Source organism: Carcharodon carcharias, chromosome 19 (genome assembly GCF_017639515.1).
Source record: "Carcharodon carcharias isolate sCarCar2 chromosome 19, sCarCar2.pri, whole genome shotgun sequence".
Taxonomy (NCBI): domain Eukaryota; kingdom Metazoa; phylum Chordata; class Chondrichthyes; order Lamniformes; family Lamnidae; genus Carcharodon; species Carcharodon carcharias.
In genome coordinates this window covers 87,741,870-87,768,329 of record NC_054485.1, presented here as the reverse complement: position 1 = coordinate 87,768,329, position 26,460 = coordinate 87,741,870, and the positions used below count along the sequence as shown (strand labels likewise).

The window sequence follows — 26,460 nt, the reverse complement described above, 5'->3', positions numbered from 1 at the left end:
CTCAGAAAATGGAATTCATGAAGACGTCTAAATTGCTTTCGGCCTCCACTCTTCGTACTCTTTTCTCAGATTTTCCATATTACCTACGTTTTCTAGTTTATTTGGTAAGAAATATTCTATCATATTGAAACAGATTTTGGCCATAACGCAATGTCTTCAGAGTAGTATCTTCCTTTACTTCGACAAAATCACCAATATTTTGCAGTTCCATTGTCACTCCAGAGTCCACTTCTTCAACATTTGCAGTAATTGTGGTACCTCCACAACTCAACAAATGATCGGATAATTCAGATCTTTCCTCGTCCACACTTTTTGATGAGTGTCCACTATTCAATAATTCAAGCTTTTTAAAATAAAATGACAAACTGTCCTTTTGCTCAGCTTCATCTTCTTGCCTCGCCTACATTTTTCTGCTTTTTTGACTGCCACATTCATATTGTTGCTTCAATAGTGAGCCTATCAGCAGCAAATGCAGGGAGGAATCAGCCTGTGATTGGCTGAATAGCTTCACTGCATTTTTCAAACAGCAGAGCAGTCAGTTAGCCAGTCAGTCGGCCAGTCAGTCAGTCAGCCAGCCAGCCAGTCAGTCATGGCTGCACTTGATTGCCTGCGATGTTGGTTTAATTTGACATTCAGGAATCCTCACGTTCTTTTGCTGACATCTCATGGCCGGGTTCAGGAGGAGGAAATCCTGTTTAGTTCTGAGAATTAGCAGCAGGCAATGTTTTGAAATTCATTCATTTTGGGTCCACCGCTGGCCATTTGGGAGTCCCGTGCCATACCATGGTGTGTTTCACTGCAGATCCACCCCTGTAAAGGGTAAATTCAGTATTGCTTCACATAACCGGTCAGCTGTTTTCACTAACGTTAATATCTGACTGACTACAGATATCAACAATCAAAATACAATTAGATTGTTGGCCAGCTAAATCTGTCACTCAATTTCAAAGAGAAGGAAATTCCTCAAATTATCCCCTCTCATTGGTTGCAGGAACCACATTGGGTCATTCAGGGCTCAGCAAACTCAAAGTAACAATAAATAAATCACACAGATCTGAAAAGTATCACCACTAAGTTTGCTCACTGAATAATCCCATCGTAAGAAGGAAGTCTCTCATTCCTGATAGTATTCCAGCAAATCTCCTCTGCACCCTCTCCAAGGCTTTGACATCCTTCCCGAAGTGCTGTAACTAGAAGCGGACATACTCCTCCAGCTGGGTTTTATTCATGTTTAGCATAGCTTCCTTGCTTTTGAACTCTGTGCCTCTATTTATGAAGCCAAGGATTCGGTCTGCTCCTTTCACAGACTTATCAAACTGTCCTGTCACCTTCAGAGATTTGTTTACACTCAGCCACGAATTTCTCTGTTCCTGCGCTCTCTTTAAATCGGTTTATTACCTCTTCTCATCCTTCCTTCTGAAATGCATCACTTAAAATACTTGCCTGCATTGATTTTATCTGTTATGTTTCTGCCCATTTCATCAGCCTCTTCTAATAGGATGTTGGGCTTTGTATTCCAGGTGCCTCGAGATAAAGTGAAGGTTACTTGTAACCAATGTCTTGGTCAGACCTCTTAACAAGATAAGAAGGACCTTTACGGACAAGTTATTTCTCCTCAAATAAATCCTGACCTCATGCAGAAAGCAACTTTAGACCAGCCTTCAAACACTGCTGCTCTAACCCAGGCACTGCTGTTAGCCTTCCAAAAAGCTGCTAGCTGAGATTTCCCTGTTACCCTTCAGAGCTGGAGGGTTTTCTGAGCTATAAAGCATCAATGGTTTACACACAAAACCAGCCACATTAGCATAAAGTAAGAGGGTTAGCCTGTCCTCTGTGGTTTTAAAACCAGGAGCTGTCCTTTCTGTATGGATTTGTAAGTCCTATTTAGCATTTTCTTCCAGAACAGCCCAGTTCTGTCTGCGTTATAGACCTGCTCTGCCTGGTAGCCTCTCTCCTGAATGCATTTCTGCAGCACCTTGGGAAAGTCTCCTTTGGCTGCATGGTCAGCTGATGCAGCCTCCCCCAGCAACTTCGCATTATGAAGACCAGAATGATTTTTAAAGCAACAAAACCATCTTATGCTGGCTGAGAATCCTCTGGAAAGTGAAGGAAAGGCCCCTTCTTCATCGTCACCCTCTTTACTACTTTTTAATGTGTTGGTCCACTTTAAGCACCTCATTTCTAATAATTGGACAAATAGCTGGGATCTTTTTTTGATGCTGGTGCTCTACCTACACATTAAGTAGCTTATCCATTTCATCCAAGTGTGGATCTCTCCTTTTAAAAAAAATTATCTTTCACGGGATGTGGGCATCATTGGCAGGGCCAGCATTTGTTGCCAATCCCCAATTCCCCTTGAATTGAACATTTCAGAGGGTGGTTAAGAGTCAACCACATTGCTATGGGTCTGGAGTCACATATAGGGCAGACTGGGTAAGGATGGCAGATTTCCTCCTGTGACAATGATGGATTTATCTGATGTGTATTATACCTTTAAGAAGAATGTGATTAAGGAAAATCATGTGATCTTAATATCCAATAGCATTCTAGCGCGGGCTACCTCTGTAGTTCGCAGTCAAGAGCGTAGGGATAGAGTTTGAAGTGAAAGCACATGTTTAGTTGCTGTTGAGTACCTTTATAAATAAACTTAAAGCTTCCACCTATGAAGTGTCTGCTGATGAACTCTATCAATAGAACCAAATTGGTCACCACTTACAACAAGCATGTGACCAGGATCCTCAGGGCCCAACACACTGGCGACGAGGATTAAAACAAGTTAAACAAGAGAAGCGGAATTGGTGCTGTACCTCATACAGTAACTGTAAATAGAAGTTCCGTTCAAATCGTATATTCTCAGGACCAATAGCCTTTGCGGTATCCATTGCCTTCAGCCGTTTCTTGATATCACGTGGAGTGAATCGAAATAGCTGAAGATTGGCATCTGTGATGCTGGAGAGTTCCGGAGGAGGCCGAGATGGATCATCCACTCGGCACTTCTGGCTGAAGCTTGTAGCAAATGCTGCAGCCTTATCTTTTGCACTGATGAGCTGAGCTCCCCCACCATTGAGGATGGGGATATTTGTGGAGTCTCCTCCTCCAGTGAGATATTTAATTCCCCTCCATGTTGACACTTCATTTTTAGGTATGCCTGGTGCTACTCCTGGCATGCCCTCCTGCACTCTTCATTGAACCAGGGTTGATCCCCTGGCTTGATGGTAATGGTAGAGTGGGGTATATGCCAGGCCATGCGGTTACAGATTGTGTTTGAGTACAATTCTGCAGCTGCTGCTGGCCCACAGCGCCTCTTGGATGCCCAGTCGTGAGTTGCTGGGTCTGTTCCAAATCTCTCCCATTTACCACGGTGGTAGTACCACAGAAAATGATGGAGGGTATTCTCAAAGTGAACCTGGGACTTAGTCTCCACAATGACTGTTCACCCCTACCGATACTGTCGTAGACAGCTGCATCTGCGGCAGGCAGGTTGGTGAGGATGAGATCAAGTATGTTTTTCCCTCTTGTTGGTTCCCTCACCACCTGCTGCAGACCCAGTCTGGCAGCTATGTCCTTTAGGGCTCAGGCAGCTCAGTCAACAGAGGTACCACTAAGCCACTCTTGGTAATGGACAATGAAGTTCTCCACCCAGAGTACATTCTACACCTTTCCACCCTCTGTTCTTCCTCCAATAGGTGTTCAACATGGAGGAGCACTGATTCGTCTGCTGAGGGAGGGTGGTACGTGGTAATCAGTTGGTTTCCTTGCCCATGTTTGACCTGATGGCATGAGACTTCATGGCGTCTGGATTCGATGTTGAGGACTCCCAGGGCAACTCCCTCCCAACTGTAAACCACTGTGCTGCCACCTCTGCTGGGTCTGTTCTGCCAGTGGGACAGGACATACCCAGGGATGGTGATGGTGGTCTCTGGAACATTATCTGTAGGATATGATTCCATGAGGATGACTATGTTAGGCTGTTGCTTGGCTAGTCTGTGAGACAGCTCTCCCAATTTTGGCACTATCTCTCAGAAGTTAGCAAGGAGGATTTTGCAGTATTTCACAATAGCTTTTTGTGCTTCTTTCTGCAAATTGTTCTGAGTCTATTCTGCTGGAGACTGATGACTATGATCTGCTTTTATTCTGATTGGTTACAAACTACCATTGAACTAATCATATTGAAGCTGAGTAACCCGCACAGGAAGCAGCTCACGTTTTGAGGAGATTCATTTTCTTGGAGAAGGATTTCCCTCCAAATGTTTCTTCCAGCCTGAGCAAATCAACAATGATTGGACTGATAGTTCTGGTCCTTCTGTGTGGAGAGGTGTCTGCAGGTGAGTAATGGGGTCTGAGAGGGGTAATGCCAGTCTGCGTACTGGGAAATTAACCCTGGGTCAATGTGTAATGGAGTGTAAGAGGGGCAATGCCAGTCAGGGTACTGGGACATTAACCCTGGGTCAGTGAGTAATGGGGTCTGGGAGCGGCAATGACAGTCTGCATACTGGGGATTAATGCTGGGTCATTGAGTAATGGGATCTGAGAGGGGTAATGCTAGTCTGGGTACCTGGGCATTAACCCTGGGTCAGTGAATAATAGGGCCTGAGGGGAGCAAGGTCCGTCTGGGAACTGGGGAATTAACCCTGGGTGAATGAGTCATGGGGTCTGAGAGGTGCAATACCAGTCTGTGTACTGGGGCATTAACCCTGGGTCAGTGAGTAATGTGGTCTGAGGGGAGCAATGTCTGTCTGGGTACTGGGGAATTAAAAGCAAAAAACTGCGGATGCTGGAAATCCAAAACAAAAAAAAAAACCTGGAAAAACTCAGCAGGTCTGACAGCATCTGCGGAGAGGGGCACAGTTAACGTTTCGAGTCCGAATGACTCTTCAACAGAACTAAGTAAAAATAGAAGAGAGGTGAAATATAAGCTAGTTTAAGGGGGGTGGGACAAGTAGAGCTGGATAGAGGGCCAGTGATAGGTGGAGATAACCAAAAGGTGTCACAGACAAAAGGACAAAGAGGTGTTGAAGGTGGTGATATTATATTTAACCCTGGGTCAGTGAGTAATGGGTGTCTGAGAGGTTGAATGCCAGTCTGGGTACTGGGGAATGAACTCTGGGTCAGTGAATGATCGGCTCAGAAAGGGGCAATGTCAGTCTAGGTACTGGGGAATTAACCCTGGGTAAGTGAATGATAGGGTGTGAGAGGGTTTGTGCTAGAGTGGGTACTGTGGCTGGAGAGTGAGAAAGACCATGGGTGGGTGGTGAAACTGAAACACAGCGACATATGGCTGGAGAGGGAGAGCGGGGAGGGTGATTAATATTGGGTGATCGGGACAGGAGGAGCGTGTAGCTCCTTGAGCCTGTTCCACCATTTGATTAGGTCGTGGTTATTTTGTATTTCAACTTCATTTTTGCACCTTTACCCCATATTACTCTGCACCCTTTCCCAACAAAAATCCATCTGAGTTTGAAAGCTCTGATTGAGCCCCAGCATCAGTAACTTTTAGAGGGAGAATGTTCCAGATTTCCCTCACCCTTTGTGTGAAGAAGTGCTTCCTGATATCAACCTGAAACAGCCTGGCTCTAATTAGAAGTTAATATCCCCCTTGTCCTTGATTCCCCACCAGGGGAATAGTTTCTCAGTATTGATTCTATGAAATCCTTGCTACATCTCAAAACACTTCGATTAAATCATCCTTCAATCTTCTAAACTCAAGGAAATACAATGCTAGTTTATCCAAGCTGTTCTCATGTTGTACTTTTTTAGCCCGGGTATCATTCTTGTGAATCTGTGCTGCACCCCCTCCAAAGCCAATCCATCTTTCCTGAGGTGCGGTGCCCAGAACTGAACACACTTACTCCAGATGGAGTCTAACCAGAGCTTTCTATAAACTGGAACATAACTTAATCCTAACCCTTTGTATTCCAGTCCTTGAGATAAAGGCCAACATTCCATCAGTCTTTCCAAATCCTTATTATATCTGTTCACTGATCTTTAACAGTTGCCCCTGGTCCTAATTTCCAACAGTAGAACACAGAGGAAATAGGAGCAGGTGTCGTCTATTTATCCCCTCGAGTCTGCTCCACCATTCAGTGAGATCACAGCTAATCTGATTGTGGCCTTAACTCCACTTTCCTGCCTACCTGCCCCCACCCCATTGACTCCCCGATAGATCAAAAATCCCTCTAACTCAACACTTGAATATATTCACTGACCCAGCCTCTACTGCTCTCTGGGGTGGTGAAGTACAAAAATTACTGACCTTCTGAGAGGAATTTACCCCTCATCTCTATCTTAAATGACAGATCCCTATTTTCAAACTGTGTCCCCTAGTTCTAGATTCTCCCAAGGGAGGAAACACCCCCTCAGCACTTATTCTGTTAGGACCCTTCACAATCTTATTCATTTCAATAAGGTCATCTCTCATTCTTTAAACTACAAGTGTAGGCCTAACCTGCTTTACCTTTTCCTCAGCCCTTTCCCTATATCCCAGGAACCAGCTTAAAGAACCTTCTTTGAATGTCTCCAATGCAAGTATATTCCTCCTTTAATAAGGATACCAAAACTGTACACAGTACTTGAAATGCAATCACACCAATGCCCTGTACATTTCTAGCAAGATGTTCCCATTATAATACTCAATCCCTCTTATAATTAAGGCTGCTATTATATTTGCTTTCCTAATCACTTGCTGTCTCTGCATGCTGACTTTTAGTGACGCATGTGTAAGAACACCCAGATCCCTCTCTACCATAGCATTCTCTCATTCTGCTTTCCTATTCTTTCCACTTTCTTTCCTGTGCAGTAAACAAACAAAACAATATCGAAGTTTAGACATATCGAAAATATTCCAATATTATTCATTAAATCTAATTGGATAACCTCACAGTTGCCCCTGTTGAACTCCATCTGCCACAGTTTTGCTGCTCATTTGCCCTCTCAATAGAATTATGGAACCATTACAGAACAGGAGGAGGTTATTTGGCAGGTTGTGTCCCTGCTGGCTCTCTGCCAGCACCAGTCAGCTAGACCCATTCCTTCACCTTCTTCCCATTTTTTCTCACTTCTTTTCTCTTCAGATAATTATCCAATTCTCCCTTGAGATCATAAATTAAATTCTCCATCACGCTCTCAGACATTGCATCCCAGGTCCTAACCAACCCAAGTGTCCAAAACTGCAGTCTATATATATGTGTAATAAATATATATTATACAGATATGAGCCAGACTTTTGTATACGGGACATAATTTGCGGATGACACAGCAGTTGAACTGTTGTAAACTGTGAGGGGGACAATGATAGACCTCAACAGGACATAAAGAGGTTTGTGGAATGGGCTGACAAGCGGCTGATAAAATTTAATGCTGAAAGATGTGAAGTGACACCATTTAGTGAGAAGACCGAGGACAGGAGAAGCTGGGGCTGTTCTCTTGGGGGAGGAGGTTGAAAGGAGATTTGATGGCTGTGTTCAGAATCATTCGGTTTCTTGACAGAGTAGATCAAGGGAAGCTGTTCCGACTGGAGGAAGGATTGAGAACCAGAGGGCACTGATTTAAAAAGATTGGCAATGGAACGAACGGCTGGATACTGGGAATCTTGAATCAGTGAAGTGTCAGGATGGGAGATCACAGGCTTCAGGTCAACTGTGGGGGAATTGGAGAAGGAAATCAGGGTGGGGTGGGTCTACCTTTCTGTTGAGTTGGGGTTTTGGGGTTGGTGTTAGGGGTTCATGTCCTCCTGATGCCTCTCTCTCTCTGTGTTTCAGGCTCTCACACTCGCCGCTATTTCTTCACTGTTATGACTCCGATTCCTGGTATTCCGGAGTTTGTAGCTGTTGGTTATGTGGATGGCGTTCAGTTTGTTATGTACGACAGCGATGGGAAAGTGTTGATCCCCCGGGAGATGTGGATGATGGAGAGTGAGGGGCGTGAGTCCTGGGAGCGGAAGACGATGCTGGCTCAGGAACAGGAGCAGGATGTCAAAGAATATCTTCCGATCCTCATGGCCCGGACCAACCAGTCGGGAGGTGAGTCCTTGTTGTCCCACCGCTCGGTCTCTTCCTGTGGATTGAGTGTGTCCGGCATTGGGAGAAACAAGGAGTGGATTGAGATGTGGGAGCCAGAACAAAAACAGAATTACCTGGAAAAACTCAGCAGGTCTGGCAGCATCGGCGGAGAAGAAAAGAGTTGACGTTTTGAGTCCTCATGACTCTTCAACAGAACTGATTTTTCTTTACAAGGAGAGGGGTGAAATATAAGCTGGTTTAAGGTTGGTTGGGGGGGGGGGTGGTGAAAAGTGGAGGGGGGGTGGTGTGGTTGTAGGGACAAGCAAGCAGTGATAGGAGCAGATCATCAAACGATGTCACAGACAAAAGAACACAGCGGTGTTGAAGTTGGTGATATGATCTAAACGAATGTGCTAATTAAGGATGGATGGTAGGGCACTCAAAATATAGCTCTAGCGGGGGTGGGGGGTGGGGGGGCATAAAAGATTTAAAAATAATGGAAATAGTTGGGAAAAGAAAAATCTATATAAATTATTGGAAAAAAATGAGTTGCTCCAACAACTCATCGACACCAACACCCATCTAGGACCCTCCACCCCTGCCTGTCCCTCCGTCCCCACCCCATCTTCCAATCCCAGCCCCAGCTGTGTATTCACTATACCCCCTGACCTTCCCCTCTCCGATGCTGAACATTCAGTGCTTAGCAAAGGACTTAGTTTCACACCCTTACGCCCTCATTTCAATGAATTTCGGGCTCAGCACGATGCTGAACTCTTCTTCCGCAGTCTTCGTCTCCGGGCTCAATTCTTTGGGCAGGAGTCCTCTCCCCATTCAACGGATCCTTTTACCCACCTCCAATATTCTCCCTCAACCTGGACCCCTCCCTCTGGATTCTTACCTTCTCTTGATCTTTTCATTGAGAACAGTCGGCGCGACATTAGTCGTCTCAATTTCTCTGCTTCTCACACCCATTCTAATCTCTCTCTCTCTGAACTTACTGCACTCCGTTCTCTCAGGTTCAACCCTGACATTGTCATCAAACCCACTGACAAGGGTGGTGCTGTTGTTGTCTGGCGCACTGACCTCTACCTCGCGGAGGCTGAGCGTCAACTCGCAGACACTTCCTCCTACCTCTCCCTGGACCATGACCACATCACTGAACATCAAGCCATTGTTTCCAGGACTGTCACTGACCTCATCTTCTCTGGGGATCTTCCTCCCACAGCTTCCAACCTGATAGTCGCCCAACCTTGGACGGCCTGCTTCTACCTCCTACCCAAAATCCACAAACAGAACTGTCCCGGTAGGCCGATCGTGTCAGCCTGCTCCTGCCCCACAGAACCCATTTCTCGTTATCTTGACTCCCTTCTCTCTCCCCTTGTCCAGTCCCTTCCCACCTCCATCCGTGATTCCTCTGACACCTTACGTCACATCAAAAATTTCCAGTTCCTTTGCCCCAACCGCTTCCTCTTCACCATGGACGTCCAATCCCTCTACACCTCCATCCCCCACCAGGATGGTCTGAGGGCCCTTAGCTTCTTCCTCGAACAGAGGCCCGAACGATCCCCATCCACCACTACTCTCCTCCGTCTGGCTGAACTTGTTCTCACACTGAACAATTTCTCCTTTAACTCCTCTCACTTCCTCCAAATAAAAGGTGTGGCTATGGGTACCCGCATGGGCCCCAGCTATCCCTGTCTCTTTATGGGGTATGTGGAACATTCCTTGTTCCAGTTCTACTCCGGCCCCCTTCCACAAATCTTTCTCCGGTACAACAATGATTACTTCGGTGCTGCTTCATGCTCTCGTCGGGACTTGGAAAAATTTATTAATTTTGCTTCCAATCTCCACCCCTCCATCATTTTCACGTGGTCCATCTCTGACACTTCCTTTCCCTTCCTTGACCTCTCTGTCTCAATCTCTGGTGATAGACTGTCCACCAATATCCATTACAAGCCTACCAACTCCCACAGCTACCTCGACTACAGCTCCTCACACCCCCGCTTCCTGTAAGGACTCCATCCCATTCTCTCAATTCCTTCACCTCCGTCGCATCTGTTCCAATGATGCTACCTTCAAAAACAGTTCCTCTGACATGTCCTCCTTCTTCTTTAACCGAGGTTTTCCACCCACGGTCATTGACAGGGCCCTCAACCGTGTCTGGCCCATCTCCCGCGCATCCGTCCTCACGCCTTCTCCTCCCTCCCAGAAACATGGTATGGTCCCCCTTGTCCTCACTTATCACCCCACCACCTCCGCATTCAAAGGATCATCCTCCGCCATTTCCGCCAACTCCAGCATGATGCCACCACCAAACACATCTTCCCTTAACCCCCCCTGTCGGCATTCCGTAGGGATCGTTCCCTCCGGGACACCCTGGTCCACTCCTCCATCACCCCATACTCCTCAACCCCCCCTTATGGCACCTCCCTATGCCCACGCAAAAGATACAACACCTGCCCCTTCACTTCCTCTCTCCTCACCGTCCAAGGGCCCAAACACTCCTTTCAAGTGAAGCAGCATTTCACTTGCTTTTCCCCCAACTTAGTCTACTGTATTCGTTGGTCCCAATGCGGTCTCCTCTACATTGGAGAGACCAAACATAAACTGGGCGACTGCTTTGCAGAACACCTGCGGTCTGTCCGCAAGAATGACCCAAACCTCCCTGTCACTTACCATTTTAACACTCCACCCTGCTCTCTTGCCCACACATCTGTCCTGGGCTTGCTGCATTGTTCCTGTGAAGCCCAACGCAAACTGGAGGAACAGCACCTCATCTTTCGACAAGGCACTTTACAGCCTTCCGGACTGAATATTGAATTCAACAACTCTAGTTCTTGAGCTCCCTCCTCCATCCCCACCCCCTTTCTGTTTCTTCCCCCTTCCTTTTATTTTTTTTCCAATAATTTATATAGATTTTTCTTTTCCCACCTATTTCCATTATTTTTAAATCTTTTATGCCCCTCCCACCCCCACTAGAGCTATACTTTGAGCGCCCTACCATCCATTCTTAATTAGCACATTCATTTAGATAATATCACCACCTTCAACACCTCTGTGTTCTTTTGTTCTTTTGTCTGTGACATCTTTTGATGATCTGCTCCTATCACTGCTTGCTTGTACCTACAACAACACCCCCCTCCACTTCTCTCCCCACTCCCCCCCCCACCTTAAACCAGCTTATATTTCACCCCTCTCCTTGTAAAGAAAAATCAGTTCTGTTGAAGGGTCATGAGAACTCGAAACGTCAACTCTTTTCTTCTCCGCCGATTCTGCCAGACCTGCTGAGTTTTACCAGGTAATTCTGTTTTTGTTTTGGATTTCCAGCATCTGCAGTTTTTTGTTTTTATCTATGGGAGCCAGAGGCTGTTTGGCTGAGTGAGCGATGGGTGGAGTCTCCCAGTGGTTCAGTGACTGATTGGCTCCATGTGTTTGATTGACAGGAATCCACACCTACCAGATGATATATAGTTGTGACCTGAACGATGATGGGACCAGTAGTGGGTTCCACCAGAGGGGATGGGATGGGCGAGATTATATCAGCTTCGACCCGCAGCAAATGGTGTGGGTGACACCGGTCCCATGGGGAGAGAACATCAAAAACACCTGGGACCAGTACAAGGTCGACAAACAGCGATGGAAACATTAGCTGGAGGTGGAATGTATCGAATGGCTGAGGAAATACCTGGAGTATGGACAGAGAGAACTGAGTGTCGGTGAGTGAGGGGGGGACTGAGAGTCGATTGAGTGAGGGTGGGGGACTGAGAGTCGGTGAGTGACGGGGGGACTGAGAGTCGATTGAGTGAGGGTGGGGGACTGAGAGTCGGTGAGTGACGGGGGGACTGAGAGTCGATTGAGTGAGGGGGGGACTGAGAGTCGGTGAGTGATGGGGGACTGAGAGTTGGTGAGTGAGGGGGGGACTGAGAGTCGGTGAGTGCGGGGGGACTGAGGGTCTGTAAGTGAGTGGGGGTGTGAGGGTCGGTGAGTGAGGGGGGTCTGAGGGTCACTGAGTGAGGGGGGGACTGAGAGTCGGTGAGTGAGGGGGGGACTGAGAGTCGGTGAGTGATGGGGTGAGTAAGGGGGGGACTGAGAGTCGGTGAGTGAGGGGGGGACTGAGAGTCGGTGAGTGGGGGGTGAGTGAGGAGGGGGACTGAGAGTCGGTGAGTGAGGGGGGGACTGAGAGTCGGTGAGTGGGGGGTGAGTGAGGAGGGGTACTGAGAGTCGGTGAGTGAGGGGGGACTGAGAGTGGGTGAGTGAGGGGGGGACTGAGAGTCAGTGAGTGAGGAGGTGCCTGAGAGTCGGTGAGTGAGGGGGGACTGAGAGTCGGTGAGTGAGGGGGGACTGAGGTCGGTGAGTGAGGGGGTGTGAGGGTGGATGAGTGAGGGGATGTGAGGGTCGGTGACCGAGGGGGTGTGAGGGTCATTGAGTGAAGGGATGTGAGGGTCGGTGAGTGAGGGGTTGTGAGGGTCGGTGAGTGAGGGGTTGTAAGGGTCGGTGACCGAGGGGCTGTGAAGGTCAGTGACCGAGGGGGTGTGAGAGGTGGTGACCGAGGGGGGTGAGGGTCAGTGAGTGAGGGGGTCTGAGGGTCATTGAGTGAGGGGGTGTGAGGGTCGGTGAGTGAGGGGGTGTGAGGGTCGGTGAGTGAGGGGGTGTGATGGTCGGTGAGTGAGGGGGTGAGGGTCGGTGAGTGAGGGGGTGTGAGGGTCGCTGAGTGAGGGGGTGTGAGGGTCGGTGACCGAGGGGGTGTGAGGGTCATTGAGTGAAGGGATGTGAGGGTCGGTGAGTGAGGGGTTGTGAGGGTCGGTGAGTGAGGGGGTGTGATGGTCGGTGAGTGAGGGGGTGAAGGTCGGTGAGTGAGGGGGTGTGAGGGTCGCTGAGTGAGGGGGTGTGAGGGTCGGTGAGTGAGGGGGTGTGAGGGTCGGTGAGTGAGGGGGTGTGATGGTTGGTGAGTGAGGAGGTGTGAGGGTCGGTGAGTGAAGGTGTGTGAGGGTCGGTGAGTGAGGGGGTGTGAGTGTCGGTGAGTGAGGGGGTGTGAGGGTCGGTGAGTGAGGGGGTGTGAGGGGTGGTGAATGAGGGGGTGTGAGTGTCGGTGAGTGAGGGGGTGTGAGGGTCGGTGAGTGAGGGGGACTGAGGGTTGTTGAGTGAGGGGGTCTGAGGGTCGGTGAGTGAGGGGGTGTGAGGGTCGGTGAGTGAGGGGGTGTGAGGGGTGGTGAGTGCCGGGTTGACTGGGAGTCGGTGAATGGGTTGCTGCCTGGGACTCTCTATCTCGAGGTTCCTGTACTGACTCCTCTTTCTTTATCTCTCAGTTGCCCCCATCGTGTTCTTTACCCGTCTGGGTGATTCTAACCGGCTGTCCTGTGTCGTCACCGGGTTTTACCCTCAAGCCATCGAGGTGACTCTGTGGAGAGACGGAGTGTTGATCGAGGAGACCCTGTCCACTGGGATCTTACCCAATCACGACAGGACCTACCAGATCCGGAAATGGATGGAGTTTGATCCGGAGGATCAGGCTGAGTATTCCTGTCGGGTGGAACACAGGGGGCTGGAGGAGGAGAAGGTGGTGATTTACGGTAAGACTGTTTCTCACTGTTCGAGAGAACCCAGCCTCAGACCAGGATCACAGAAGGGAGGGTCAGTGCTGAGCTGTCAGCCCAGGACAGGCTGAGTCCCAGGACCCAGACAGAGGGAAATTAATATTCACTTTCAGTGAGTCACAGTCATCACGCCTGTGGTAGAGTAACCAAGACAAAGTATCCTGGGATAGTACAGCATGACAGGACCTGATGAAACCTGTGATCGTAGACGGCCCAGTATGAGAGTAACCAGTGAACCCTGGAATACTGCAGTATGACAGGATGTTGTGAATCAGAGGATAGTACAGTATGACAACACACAGTGAATCCTAGGATAATATGGTATGACTGATACCAGTCAATCCTGGGATATTATAGTATGTCAGGACCCTGTGAATCCCGGGAAAGTACAATATGACAGAAACCATTGAATTTTGGGATAGTACAGCAGGACAGAAACCAGTGCATCCTAGGATAGGATGGTATTTCAGAAAATGATGCATCCTGGATAGTACAGTATGACAGGAACCAGTAAATCCTGTTATACCACAGGATGACCGAAACCATTGTAACTTGGGACAGCACAGTATGACAGAAACTAATGACCCCTGGGAGAATACAGTATGACAGGACCCCATGAATCTTGGGATAGTACAGAATGATAGGACCCTGTCAATCCTGGAATATTGCAGTATGATAGGAAGCCATGAATTCTGGGCTAGTGCAGAAAACACAGGACCCCATGAATCCTGGGATAATACAGTATGACAGGACCTGATGAAACCTGTGATCGTACAGTATGACAAAAGTTAGTGAAACCTGGGGTAGTCCAGTATGACAGGAAGCAGTGAATCCTGAGACGGCACAGAATGAGAGAAACCAGTGAACACTGGAATACTACAGTATGACAGGATCTGTGAATCAGAGGATAGTACTGTATGACAACACATTGTGAATCCTAGGGTAGTACAGTATGACTGATACCAGTCAATCCTGGGATATTATAGTATGTCAGGACCCTGTGAATCCTGGGAAAGTACAATATGACAGAAACCATTGAATTTTGGGATAGCACAGCAGGACAGAAACCAGTGAATCCTGGGATAGTACAGTATGACAGGAACCAGTAAATCCTGTGATACCACAGGATGACTGAAACCGTTGAAACTTGGGACAGCACAGTATGACAGAAACTAGTGACCCCTGGGAGAATACAGTATGACAGGACCCCGTCAATCCTGGGATAGTGCAGTATGAAAGGACCCTGTCAATCCTGGAACAGTGCAGTATGATAGGACGCCATGAATTCTGGGCTAGTGCAGAAAACACAGGACCCCCATGAATCCTGGGATAGTACAGAATGACAGGATACCATGAATCATATGATAGTGCAATATGACAGAAACTATTGAAACCTGGGACACTACAGTATGACAGACATATGTGAATCCTGGGATAGTACAGTATGACAGCACCCTGTGAATCTTGGGATGGTACAATATTGTAGATACAGTGAATCCTGGTATAGCGCAGTATGAGAGGACCCAGTGAATCCTGGAAAAGTGCAGTATTACAGGACGCAATGAATAATAGGATAGTAGAGTATGACCGAAACCAGTGAACCCTAGGACCATACAGTATGACAGGAACCATGAAATCCTGCGATAGTACAGCATGACAGAAACCATTGAAACCTAGGACAGTACAGTATGACAGGAAGTCGTGGATCCTGGGACAGTACAATATTACAGAAAAGTGAATCCTGGGATAGTACAGTATTGCAGGACCCCATGAATCCTGGGAAAGTACAGCATGACAGGACCTTGAGAATCCTAATAGTGCACAGTATGGCTTGGAGCAGTGAATCCTGGGATAGTAGAGCATAAGAGACACCATTGAAACCTGGGAGAGAGCAGTATGACAGAAACCACTGAATCCTGGGGTAGTATATTATGGCTGGAGGCTGTGAATCCTGGGATAGTACAGTATGACAGAAACCAGTGAATCCTGGGATAGTACAGTATGGGCAGGATACCACGAACCATAGGATAGTACGGTATGAAAGAAACCAGTGAACCTTGGGACAGTACAGTATGACAGGACTCTTTAAATCCTGGGATAGTACAGTATGACAGAAATCTGAGAATCCAGGGATAGTACATTATGACAGGACCTTGTGAATCCTGGGATAGTACAATATGACAGAGATCTGAATCCTGGAATAGTACAGTATGACAGAAAGCAGTGGATCCTGGGACAGTACAGTATGACTGCAATCAGTGAATCCTGGGAGAGCACAGTATGACAGCACCTTGAGAATCCTGGCGTAGTGTAATATGACTGGACCCCATGAATTCTAGGCTAGAACAGTAAACACAGGACCAGTAAATCCTGAGATAGTACAGTATGACAGGACCCCGTGAACCCTGGGTTAGCACAGTATGACAGGACCCCGTGAATCCTGGGATAATACAGTATGGTAGGACCCTGTGAAATATAGGAAAGTACAGTATGACAGAATCCAATGTATCCTGGAATATTACAGAGGGATAGGATTAGAAGTATCCTGGGATATAAGTGTACGATAGGGCCCAGTGTATCCTGGAATTTAATGTCAGTCAGCTTAACATCGGTGGTAGGAAAAATAATGTAATCCCTCCTAAAGGAGAGAATAGAGGAACATCTAGAAAGAAATAACATGTATATGAATGGTCAACATGGATATTAAAAGGGAAAATATTTTTTGGCCAGCCTTATTCTATTTTGAGGAGGAAACAGTGAGAGAGAGTACACAAGAATGATGCAGTAAGTTTAATTTTCTGGATTTTTAAAAGACCTCTGATAAGCTGCCCCATTATAGAGTCAGAGAATGTGGAGCCAGGGGATAAGTGACAGAATGGATTGCTAGCTGGGTTCAAGAGAGAAAGCATAGAGAGTAAAGGATAGTTATTCAGAGTGTCAGAAGGTGGAAATGGTGTTCCACATGGATCAGTGCTGGGACCACTGCTGTTCACAATTTACATAAACCATTTGGAAATATAAACAAAATTTCTAAATTCATGGATGACACCAGGTTGGGACGGAGAATCAATACTGAGGAGGACTGCTGCACATTACAGGAGGACAGTAATAAACTTGCATAATTGGCAAATGAAGTTCAACACAGATGAGAGCAAGTACATTTTGGTAGGAAGAATAGGGAGGTGAATTATTACTTGGAAGTGCGAGTCTGGATGGGATAGAGGAACAAAGGGATCTGAGAGTAGAAATACATCAATCAGCAGAATTTCCACCACAGGTTAGGAAGGACATAAAAGATAAAAACAATCCAGCACTAAGTTTTAATTCTGGAGGGATAGAATTGAAAAGTAGGGGAGCGATGCTAAACCTGTGTCGAACCTTAGTTAGAGCATCCTTATAGTACTGTGTGCAGTTCTGGTCATGATATTGTAACAATGATATTGAGGCACTGGAGAGGGTGCAGAGAAGATTCACAATGATGATCCCAGAAATGCGTGGGTATACATATTGGGAAAGGATTCACAGGCTGGGTCTCTTTTCTCTTGAAAAATGAGGCTGAAGCGTGACCCAATATCTTTAAAATGATGAAAATGTTTCAATAAAGTCGATACAAAGAGGATTTTCTTCCTCTAGGAGCCATCAATATAAAATAGTGACCACAAAATCCAAAAGTGAATTCAGAAGAAACTCCTTTACCTAGAGAGCAGTGAGAATGTGGAGTTCAGTATCACAGGGAGTGGTTGGAGCGGATAGTGTGGACGTGTTTAAGGGGAAGCTGGACACCCACATAAGGGAGAAGGGAACAGAGGGTTACGATGATGGATAGAGATGAGGAAAGATGGGAGGAGGCTGGAATGGAGCATAGTCACCAGCATGGACTGATCAGGCCGAATGGCCTGTTTCTGTGCCTTATATCTCAACATAATCCTGATTTTCTCACTGATTCACCCTCTCATTCATTCCCTCCCACTCGTGCTCTCTCTCTGTCATTCTCTCTCTCTTCCTCTCCATCTCTCCCTCTCTCTCTCACACCCTCACTCACTCTCACTTTAATATCACAGAATCAAAGTCTCGGTCCCAGGTTCTTGTTCCGGTTGGGATTATACTCGGGATCATCGGGATCATCGCTCTCACCGTTGTGGCTGTCGTCGTCTATAAGAAGAAAGGTAGAAATTGGAGAGACAATGGTAGCCCCTCACTGGCGGTTCAGGGTTTTGGAGGGGTTGAGAGAGGGTCGCCCAGTGTGGTGGTGGGTGGGAGGTCTCGTGGGGGATTGTGAGGGGCTCAGTGTGGGTGAGGAACCTACGTGTTTGGGGGAGGGTCTCAGGGTAGGGATGGCTCAGGCTGTTGGAGTGAGGATCTTAGTTTATGAAGGAATGGCCCAGGTTGCTGGGCTGTTCCTCAGGGTCGGGTGAAGGGTCTCGGGGTTCAGTGGCTCAGTGCATTGTGTAAGGTCACAGGTCGATGGGAGAGTGGGTGGAAGGGCCCCAGGGTGAGGGGGGTTGAGGGGGTGAGCGGCTCATGGTAGAGGGGGAGGTCCCAGGATTGGGTCAGGGCGGGAGCGAGGGGCTCTGGTCCGGGAGGGTGCGAGGGGCTCGGGTCAGGGAGGGAGTGAGGGGCTCGTGTCAGGGAGAGAGTGAGGGGCTCGGGTCAGGGCGGGAGTGAGGGGCTCGGGTCAGGGAGGGAGTGAGGGGCTCGTGTCAGGGAGGGAGTGAGGGGCTCGGGTCAGGGCGGGAGCGAGGGTCTCGGGTCAGGGCGGGAGTGAGGGGCTCGGGTCAGGGCGGGAGCGAGGGGCTCAGGTCAGGGCAGGAGTGAGGGGCCCGGGTCAGAGCGGGAGCGAGGGGCCCGGGTCAGGGCGGGAGCGAGGGGCTCAGGTCAGGGCAGGAGTGAGGGGCCCGGGTCAGAGCGGGAGCGAGGGGCCCGGGTCCGGGCAGGAGTGAGGGGCCCGGGTCAGGGCGGGAGCGAGGGGCCCGGGTCAGGGCGGGAGCGAGGGGCCCGGGTCAGGGCGGTGGTGAGGGGCTCGGGTCAGGGCGGGAGCGAGGGGCTCGGGTCAGGGCGGGAGTGAGGGGCTCGGGTCAGGGCGGGAGTGAGGGGCTCGGGTCAGGGCGGGAGCGAGGGGCTCGGGTCAGGGCGGGAGCGAGGGGCCCGGGTCAGGGCGGGAGCGAGGGTCTCAGTATGAGGGAGGGTCTATCTCTCCCTTTCACTCAGAGTTCCAGTCTGTCTTCTCTCTGATTTTCTGTCAGTCTCTCATCACTCACTGAACATTCCTTGTTTTACAGTGAGAGGGAAGAGCGGCTACAATCCTACACTGAGTAAGCTGATCATCAAACATCCTCTGGATCTGTGTGTAACTGTGTGAATCATTCTCCATTCTGTGTCAAATAAACTTAATAGCTCATTGGGATCTGTGTGTGTGTGTCTATTCCTTTCTCTGTGTTTCTCTCTCTCTCTTTTTGTGTTTGTCACAGAGTGCAGAAGAGGCCCTTCGGCCCATCGAGTCTGCACCGACATGTGAGAAACACCTGACCTACCTACCTAATCCCATTTACCAGCATTTGGCCCATAGCCTTGAATGTTATGATGTGCCAAGTGCTCATCCAGGTACTTTTTAAAGGATGTGAGGCAACCCGCCTCCACCACCCTCCCAGGCAGCGCATTCCAGACCATCACCACCCTCTGGGTAAAGAAGGTTTTCCTCACATCCCCCCTAAACCTCCTGCCCCTCACCTTGAACTTATGCCCCCTTGTGACTGACCCTTCAACTAAGGGGAACAGCTGCTCCCTATCCACCCTGTCCATGCTCCTCATAATCTTGTACACCTTGATCAGGTCACCCCTCAGTCTTCTCTGCTCCAATGAAAACAGCCCAACCTCTCTTCATAACTTAAATGTTTCATCCCAGGCAACATCCTGGTGAATCCTCTCTGCACCTCCTCCAGTGCATTCACATCCTTCCTATAATGTGGCGACCAGAACTGCACACAGTACTCCAGCTGTGGCCTCACCAAGGTTCTATACAACTCCAACATGATCTCCCTACTTTTGTAATCTATGCCTCGATTGATAAAGGCAAGTGTCCCATATGCCTTTTTTACCACCCCACTAACATGCCTCTCTGCCTTCAGAAATCTATGGACACAATTGCCAAGGTCCCTTTGTTCCTCAGAACTTCCTAGTGCCTTCCGGCATGTTCATTGAATACTTCCTTGTCAAATTATTCCTTCCAAAGTGTATCACCTCACACTTTTCAGGTTTAAATTCCATCTGCCACTTATCTGCCCATTTGACCAACCCATCTATATCTTCCTGCAGCCCAAGACACTCAACCTCACTGTTAACCACCCTACCAATCTTTGGGTTATCTACAAACTTACTAATCCTAAACCGCACATAGTCATCTATGTCGTTTATATAAATGACAAATAATAAGGGACCCAGCACAGATCCCTGTGGTACACCACTGGACACTGGCTTCCAGTCACTAAAGCATCCTTCTGTCATCACCCTCTGTCTCCTACAACTAAGCCAATTTTTGAACCCACCTTATCAAATTACCCTGTATCCCATGTGCATTTGCCTTATTTATAACTCTTCCACCTTCCACCTCTCACCTCGCTGTGAATCTCTCTCCTCTGTCTATCTTGCTTTCTGTACCTCTCATTCCGTGACTGTCTGTCTGTTTGTGTCTGTCTATTTCTGTGTCTGTTTATGTGTATGCATCACTGTTGCATTCTGTGTTTTTTCTGACTCTCTCTCTCTCTCTTTCTGCCTTTGTATCTCGTGTGCTGGCTCTGTCTCTGTCTCTCTGATAATGAACAGTTATTTTAATGCCTCTTATTCCTTTAACAGCTTCTGATAAAGGAGATTCCTCAACCAGTTCCTCTATCAATTACTCAGGTATGAATTGTGTTCGATCAATAGTGGGAGCAGATTCCTTCTAACTGGGATATTACAATTGGTGTTAACTGTACAACCTGGTGGGTGGAATGTGACCTCAGTGTCTATCACTCCCTGTATAATCACTAAAGAGCAGCTCATACAATTCAACACCGAATTTGGAGACTGGGCTTCAGGAGATGGCTGTTTGTGTATGGTACTGAGGGTGGAGATATCGTGTGGGGAGTGGGAGATGGGGTTGGTGTGTAGAAACATCTGGAAACATCTCATCCTGGCCTTAGCCTCCTGCGAGCTGTTCAACTTCCTTTGAGGGAGTTGAGGTGCCCAGAGTTTCTGCTGAAATTGGTTACTGGGTTTTAATGTTGTCACTCTCGTGGGATTCTGAATTGTTGGGTGTTTGCAGGATGGTTTGTGCTGGATGGGGTATGGATCTGATGCAGAACTCAGAGCTGTGCAGAACTCTAGAACTTAAGCAGATTTATTGATCTTTAAGGAGTGCAGCATAGATTTACTAGAATGGTACCTGGTCCTCGAGTTAGATTATGAGGAGAGATTAAAGAAACCGGGTTTGTATCCCATGAAATTTAGAAAGCTAAGTGGTGATTTGTTGAGGCTTTCACGATATTAAGGGAAATAGTTATCGTAGCTAGAGAGAAACCATTTCTGTTAGTTGCAGAGTCGAGAACTAGGAGCACACAGGCTAAAAATTAGAACCAGGCCTCTTGAGAGTGAAACTTAGAAACACTTCTAAGGGTGGTAAAAGCTTGGAACTCTCTTCCTCCAAAGGCGACTGATGCTCAATCAACTGTTAATACCGTTGGTTAAGAGAAATCTCTAAATCTCAAAAGTAAGGGATATGGGACCAAGACGGGTCCATGTGGAGTTAGGCCACAGACCAGCCATGATCCCGTTGAATGGTGGAACAGACTCGAGGAAATAGCCTCTCCAGTTCCTGTGCCCATGTGGATTTTGCTGCTATTTAGGATGTTGGTGTGCTGGGTTTTGCTAATGTTTTGGGGGGGGTGGGTTTTTGTGGTCTTTGGGGAGGGGTGTGGTGCGGTGGTTCTGATATTTTGTTGATGTCTGGGTCTGACAGGTTTTCGATGTTTTGGAAGTGGGTCTGATGGGTTACACTGATGTTTGGACGTGGGTTTGACCAGTTTTGCTGATGTTTGTACGTTGGGTTTGCTGGTTCTTGAGAATGGGTCTGCTGGGTTTTGTTGGTGATTGGGGGTCTGATGGGGTTTTGCTGGTGCTACCTATTGACATTATTGACCTGTCCTGGCACCTTTACCAGTCTGTGGATATACACTCCAAGGTCCCTCTGTTCCTCCACATTACTCAGTATTTACCCCCCATTTACTGGGGGTTCCCATTGCCTTGTTGCACCTCCCAAAATGCATCACCTCACACTTTTCCAAGTTGAATTCCATTTTCCATTTTTGTCCCCAGCTGACCAGACCATCTCTATCTTCCTGCAGTCTGAAACTTTCCTCCTCACTGTCAACCACATGGACAATGTTTGTATCATCTGCAACTTCTTCATCATTCCCCCTACATTTGAATTGAAATTATTTATATAACCTACAAAAAGCAAGGCAGCGAGTGCAGAGCCCTGTGAAACCCCCACTGGTAACAGCCTTCCAATCACAAAAACACCCTTAACCCTTGCTTCCTGTCACTGAGGCAATTGTGGATCCAATTTGTCACTGCCACTTGGGTGCCAAGGATTCTTACTTATCTACCCAGCCTGCAATAAGGGACCATGTCTAAAGCGTTATTCTAATCCATGTTGACCACATTCGCTTCACTGCCCTCATCAACCCTCCTTGTTACCCCTTCAAAAGATTCAATCAGTTTACTCAGTGATAATCTTCCTTTACAAATCCATGCTGACTTTCCTTGATTAATCTACGCCTTTCTAAACAAAGGTTCCTCAAAATTCATTCCAATAATTTTCCCACCACAGATATTAAGCTAAATGGTCTATAATTCCTCAGTTCTTCAATCCTGTTCCCCCACTCCTGTGGTCAGGCAGGAATGATTATGATCGTCAGAGTCTCTACAATTTCCTCCCTTGCATCTTTTAACAACATGGTGATTTGTTTACTTTCAAAGTCAGCAACCCCATTAATAGTTTCTCTCTTGCAATGTTTATCCCATTCAACCATTCACACTCTTCTTCCTGAATCACATCTTTGTATCATCATAGGTCCCCTGTTTTCCACAGACAGTTGCCAAGTCTTCATTAAGACCCTTACCACATCCTCACACAGGTTATCTTGTTGGTCTCCGATAGGCCCTGCTCTTCCCTTCATTACCCTCTTGTTCTTTATGTACTGGTAAAACATCTTTGGATGCTCCTTAGAACCATAGAACGATAGAAAGGTTACAGCATAGAAGGAAGCCATTCAGCCCATCTTGTCCATGCCAGCTTGAGGACACCCAGGTGCCCTTTCTAATCCCACCTTCTTGCACTCGATCCATAGTCCTGCAGCTTACAGCACTTAAGGTGCAGATCCAGGTACTTTTTCAAAGAGTTTAGAGTTTCTGCCTCTACCACCAACTTGGGCAGTGAATTCCAGACACCCACTACCCTCTGCATAAAAAAGACCTTCCTCATGTCCCCCCTACACCTTCTGCCACTTATCTTGAATCTATGTCCCCAGGTTCTAGAATTTTCCACCAAGGGAAACAATTTTCTCCTCATAATTTTGTACACCTCAATCAAGTCACCTCTCAGCCTTCTTCCTTCTAAGGACAATAACCCCAACCTATCCAATCTTTCCTAGTAGCTACACTTTTCTAACCCTGGCAAGATTCTTGTAAGCCTCCTCTGCATCTCTCCAGAGCTATTACGTCCTTCCTGTAATGTGATGACCAGAACTGCACACAATACTCCAGTTGTGGCCTCACCAGTGTTTTATACAATTCCAATATTATATCCTTACTTTTATATTCTATACCTCTGCCATTGAAGGAGAGCATTCCATATGCCTTCTTTACAACCTTGTCTACTTGAACTGCTGCCTTCAGGGACATGTGTCACCTGTGTACGCCAAGATCTCTCACTTCATCTACCCCTCCTAGAATATTCCTTGATTTTACTTACATATTTTTTTTCATGTCCTCTCTTTGATTTCCAAATTTCCCTTTTAATTTCACCCCTAGACTTTCTGTATTCTTCCAGGTTTCTGCAGTTTTAGGTGTCGAGTGTCTGCTGGGTTTTGTTGTGGGTCTAATGGATCTTGTTGAGGGTGTTGTGGGTCTGCTGGGTTTTCCTCTTTCTCTAACTATGTATTTCTTTCTCTTCCCCAGTGTCCTCCCAGGTCCTGACCAGTAATCCAGGGATATCAGTTCCCGAGATCAGTGGGAGAAGTGGATGAGTGAATCCTGGAGGATGTGATTTCCTCGAGATGACAGCGAGTGAATCGTGGTGGCTCTACATTGTTACTGTATAAATAGAACTGTAAATGTCTGCAGTTTCTCTACTTCAGGCCACAATTTTTAACCTGCTCTGATCCGCTCAGCTTAACCTGCACAGAGTCTCGGAATGCAACTCACTCACGGCCAATTCACTCACTGCTTTCACTGTGAGGCAGAGTGGGTGTCTAGTGAGGGTTTGTTTCCCGGTTGGTTGGAGGGGCAGGTGGGTACTGGCAGTTACAGTGGCGCAGGGGAAGGGGTTGTTGCGAAAGAGCGCACATCTCCCTGAAATTAAGTGCTGCAGTATTGTTGGAGGGGTGGTACTGATTGAGTGCTGCACTTTTGTAAGGGAAATGCTAAGGGTGTGCCGCCCTGTCACAGGGGAAGGACTGAGGGAGTGCTGTACTGCTAAAGGTTACGTTCAGTTTGAAAGTGTGAAACTTGGGTCAAAAACCAGTGTTTTAAACTTTAACAAAGGCAATTACAAATTGATGAACCTAGACTTAGACAAGTAGACTGGGAAAGCAGTTTAAAGGTAAGATGGCTAATAAACACTGGGAGATACCTATTGATGTATCCCATAACTCTCAAGGAAGACGTATTCCATTGAGAAGGAAAGACTCGAGGAGAAGGGGCCACATCCATGTCAAACTAAGCAAGTTAAGGATGGTATCAAAATGTAAGAAAATGTGTCTAATGTTGCAAAGATTAGTGGTAGATCAGAAGTTTGGGAAAATTTTAGAAACCAGCAAAGGATGTAAAAAATATAAAGAGGGAGAAATTACAGTTATCGGTGCTGATGCCTCAACGAATTAAGGACAGGGAATGTGAAAGGGGGAGGGTGACTGCGGGAGGGGATAATGGGCAAGGAGAAATGAGGAGGGGAGTGTTAGGTGTGTAATTGAGAGGAGTGATAGGATGGGAAGTGAGAGAGGGGAAAGTGGGGAGGGGGAAATGTGGAATTGAATAAGGGGGTCAGCGTAATGAGACTGGGGTATTGTGTGGGCTTTTGTGGGCAGGGTAATGGTTTTGTCTATGTATATATTTGTGCTGTCCCATTTACAGATGTCGCAGGCAGAATGTCTTTGCTTTCTTACTGCCTGTAATCAGTATGTTTTGTATGGAACGTATTGTGTATTTTCTTACTCTTGGAGTGTGTGTACAATTTAAAAGATTCAGCAACAAGCTTTTGTGGTTTTGAAATAAATACCATCATTTATTCTTGCATATTTACATCGAATTAATGCAACATCACACACCTGGTCTCGTGTCTGCACATTCACACACAAAGATTGGCTACAGATAAAGATAGTGCACATTTATAAATTACAGTTAATTCAGTCTCTGATTTATGATTTCTGTTTCTCAGACGGCAGGCCTGTGGTTTCTTGAAGAGATTTGATGATTTAAAGTTGAAGTGAGGACCTTGTAAAGTGAAGAGTTCACAGCAGGTTGCAAGTTTTTTGCAGTTAAATATCTAGGATGTTGTCTCTCAGGTGAACTTTGAAAATGGAACAGGTTAATTATATTGGCTGTTTGATGACTTGCAGCTAGTTTCAGAATCTGGTTCGCAGACTGGCTGATGACTGGTGATTCGGATGGATTTACTGCGTACTGGTGTAATAAGGGTGCAGACCCTGAAACCAGCTTTGATCACATGACCTTTGCGTTAACAGAGGCCCACTCAGTCTAGTTTGGATGGAGGAGGCCAAAGTGATACAAGGGGAAGTTGAAAGCTTCCATTGAGTTTCGATCTTTTCTTTTGTCCAGTATGAAACATGGAGACAGGCAGTCTGGAAACAGCAAAAGGTGTTGAGTGTTGCTCCATCCATAAACAATGAGAGGTGTGAATTCTATAAATGGCTGTGAGGAACCCACACTTATGTCCATGTTAAATTAGGTATTCACTGGAGACTTGGCAGTGTCTGTAGTCTAAATGCAAAAAGTCACATGATTTGCTGCAGCCAGATGAACAACTTATTTGTGTACAATTTTAAACAGGTATTGACTGAAAGTTTGTAATATGACACACCTGTACTGGCCATGACATGGTAAAAACTCAACACAGACTCACTGGGGTTTAATCGCTGGATGTTTGAGCATCAGTAGCGAAGCTAGAAATTATTGCTCACTCCCAAATTCCTCTTGAGAAGGTGGTGGTGACCGGCTTCTTGATGCGAATGTCAGTAGCAAGGTTGGCATTTATTTCCCATCCCTAATTCCCCTTGAACTGCTGCAGTTTGTGTGGTGAACTTAAACCTACAGTGCTGTTAGGTGGGGACTTCCAGTACATCAGTCTGTACCGTGAACCAATGTTTGGAAAAAAAGGATAAGTATTTATTCAGGATCTTACACAGTCCCTGGTGAGTAGGTCCCCATTACACCCTGCCTGTTAGCCTCTCCCCACAGTCCACTGTAACCTCCTTGAGCTCCTAAACCCCACCCTTTCTCTGTAACCTCTTCAAGCCCCTACGCCCCTTCCTATCTCTAACCTCCTCCAGTCATACACCCCTATCTCTGTAACCTCCCTCAGCCCCTACACCCCT

The 26,460-nt window shown here is 47.2% G+C and overlaps 1 pseudogene; it reads left to right on the top strand.

Annotated features, from left to right (window-relative positions):
• Positions 1 to 4,200: 4,200 nt before the first annotated feature.
• Positions 4,201 to 24,721, top strand: LOC121291686 (annotated as a pseudogene).
• Positions 24,722 to 26,460: the final 1,739 nt, after the last annotated feature.